Here is a 3426-nt window from a genome sequence, read left to right on the forward strand (position 1 = left end):
TTAAAAAATCAATGGAGGCTATGTGCCGAATTTCGAGTTACCTTAAATCAAGTAGTGGTGGAAGTAAAATATCCAATACTAGAATTAAGAAAATTTTGGCTAATTTAAAGTGCAAAATATTTTTCAAAAGTTGATTATTCTTCTGCTTATTTACAGTTAAAGGAAGAAATTCATAGATTTTTATGATAAGGACTTCTAAAGGGTTAATTGCCTTTAGTAGGTAATCTTTTGGATTTAATGCGTCAGCATCTATTTTTCAGCGTACAATGGCTTGAGTTTTCCAGGGAGAAAGAGTTTTCTATTATATGGATGATAACTGGTGTAACACCGGAGCAACATAATCAATGTTTCAAAAAATTTTCAAAAGAATTTGTGACAAATGTCTGAGAGCCATCAAAGAAAATAGTGTTCTTGAGGTGATAGAAGTTGTATATTTAGGACATAAAATCAATGGGATAATTTGAAAAATATATCTAATATAAAGCCACACCAACAAATAAAGCGGAGGTTCAATCTTCTTTGGATCGTCTCAAGAAATTCTATTAATAAGCAGGGATAAGATTAAAACAAGAGGTATTTATTTTTATATTGTTTGTGTATAAAATTTTAAAGTATGTTTATTTTACAATATAGCGTCCTAATAAAATCATATCTGTATGGGCTGCCTGCTTACATATCGCCCAAAGACATCATTCTTGGTTATACTCAATTGATTTTTAATTTTAATCACAATACTATTCTATTCATATTTTTATTAAAAATTATATGTAATAAATAAATTTTAATATAACGCCATCTATATTACATTTTTTTATTTATATAAATAATAAAATTTCAAATAAAATTAAAAAATCAAAAATGGCTATCGAGATTTTTTATTAAATCATTTAATATAAAGGTAATAAACATTTTTAGTGAATATTAACACCCAAAAAAAATCCCTTCCCAACAATGTTAATTTTTTATTTTTACCGGAAATAAGAAAACACTTGAAATATTTTAATTTTTTTATATATACCAACGTAAAATTTTATGGGTTATAAAATGATATATAATTTGTAACTCTATCTTAAGTATTTTTTAAAATAACAAGATTTAATGAAATCATGCACTTCGCGATTTTCGATTTAAAGGCGTATATCTTTGGATCTGGTTGAGCTAGCACTCTAAAATTTTGATTTTATTAACATGTACAACATACATAACTAACATGCCAAGTTTCATTCATTTTTGAGATGGTCGGCCAAATCACTGGTCAATTTGTCATGGAATTACCCATATGGAAGAATCTGTTGTTGTTATAATAAGTGATATTACTTTAATTTTTTATTTTAGTTTTTTTAAATAGAATTATAATATTTTTCATTTTATGACATTATAATAAATTGAATATGCTTCTGGCCCATACAGGGGTGGCATTTTATTAAATATATAATTATACTTTAAATTAATATCCTTCTTTACAATAATTCCAAGGCTATTCTCACAAGATAGGTATTTAGCAGATCAAAATGGTGTGTCTAGACTTTAATTGATTTACATTCAACAATTTTGTATTATTATTAATGAATCATCAGCCTAGGTATTATTATGTTACTGGGTAACACATTTCTTTTAAACGTAACAATTAACACAATTAAAATCTGGGTTGGAGCTGAGTAACAAATGTATTTTAGAATAAAATTTGGGATGAACCTTAAAATAAATAAAAAAATTACCAAGGTTTGGACAAATAGTTGGAAAATTAGTCAATTAAAACATTTTGTTTCCCAAAACAAAATTACAATGGTCAAATTTCAAAAAATAAGGGCATAAAATATAAAAAAAGCTTGGATTAATATATAGTCTGCCAATAAAAAAAGAATTATTTTGAATTGAGAGTGTGGTTAAAAATGGATACCCCCATGGTCGATGATTATTTTGCATAAATGAAATCTAATAACTTATCAAAGTTTATAAGGATCACCAAAATTATAAGACACAATATTATCATTATTAAAATCATTCATAAAATTATTTAATATAATTGAAAGTTGATATTTAAATAACAATGAATTTCATATCTTTCAAGAAATTTCTTAGTGTTTTATTTAAATCATCAAATATATATTGAATAAAAAATATTTTACTTTAACATAGCTTTAAACACTTTATATTCAATATCTTTGATTAAAACTGGTTCATCTTTAAATGGAATACTGCCACAAAACATATTTTTAAAAACATCACTCTTCATTGTTAATACTATCTTATGAGCACATAAAGACTTCTCTTCTATCTAAATTATACTAAGCTTATAAAGATATAATAAAATGCACTTTAAACTCTACATCTGATAAGGGTTGATTTTCTTCGACAAAATCAAATTTCATATTTTCCGTGATCCGTGATATATAGCGCATATGCCCTCTGACGTTGAATAAACAACAGAGCTACGCTAGGTATTCCTCATTTGTCATTTCCATCTAATTGGAACATAAGTTAATTGGGGTGAAAGTTTAAAAAAATATGAGGAGCCCTCTACACGTTTGTGGGCAAGTCGCACGTGCTTGTACGCGCAACATTTCGAAAAATGTTACAGACGTCCATAGGCTTTAAGAAAAAGAGGGGGCAAAAAAAAGAGCCTATGCCTAAGAACTGCAATATAAGTTCATTACTTTAAAGGCGGGTTGTGGCTGATTTAAATTTAATTTTTTACAATTAAAGCGTGAATTCATATTAAAAAAAAAAAAATTTAAAAAGCATACCAATTCTATTTTGAATTGTCCTGAAGTCCTGAAAAGGTTTGGAAAATACTAGTTGAGATTAAATAACATTATAAAAACAAGCCCAGATGTTTTTTATTTAAAATATTTGTCTTTAATTCTGAAGAGCTTCTTTATGGAATTTTTGCAGTTGTTAAACTTGATAAATTGTTTCTTGTTTAGTTTAGTTCCATAATATCTTTTATGGTTTTATAATACCATAAAGATTTATATTTTGTATATTCATTCCGATTATAAATGTAGAGCCATGTAATGGCGTCATGAACTAGATTATGGTCTGTGTTAAATATTAAAATTGAATATTATAATTTTTGTTTAAAAGTCTAAAATTGAATATTGTATTTTTTAGTTTAAAAGGTCAATGTAATAAAAGATAAATAAAATCGGTAATGCAAAATGAAATTGTAAAGGACATATGTATTTTTACTTTGTTAACATGTAAATACGCTATTATAAAAAATGTATATATATGACAAGATTTTGTATATAGATATATATAATAAAATTGAATTTTAAATATCAACAAAAGTTTTCCCGTTGCTTTCTACTAAAACAAAATGGTGGCAGCGTCGTTCCAAAGAGCCAGATATCATTACAGAACAATTATTTTAAATTATATAAATTAAAGAAAGGTAACAATATAATATTTTATAAATTTATC

The 3426-nt window shown here is 25.8% G+C and overlaps 1 long non-coding RNA gene across 1 annotated transcript; it reads right to left on the reverse strand.

Moving 5' to 3' along the window:
• Nucleotides 1-947: 947 nt before the first annotated feature.
• On the reverse strand, nucleotides 948-2525 carry LOC135930669 (uncharacterized). Its single transcript, XR_010572846.1, has 3 exons — nucleotides 2319-2525; nucleotides 2130-2278; nucleotides 948-1289 (listed from the first exon to the last, which is right to left on the reverse strand). It is a non-coding gene; the product is annotated as an uncharacterized LOC135930669 (long non-coding RNA).
• Nucleotides 2526-3426: the final 901 nt, after the last annotated feature.

This window comes from Gordionus sp. m RMFG-2023, unplaced genomic scaffold, assembly GCF_954871325.1.
Source record: "Gordionus sp. m RMFG-2023 unplaced genomic scaffold, tfGorSpeb1-WG-v2 contig_26, whole genome shotgun sequence".
Lineage (NCBI taxonomy): Eukaryota > Metazoa > Nematomorpha > Gordioida > Chordodea > Parachordodidae > Gordionus > Gordionus sp. m RMFG-2023.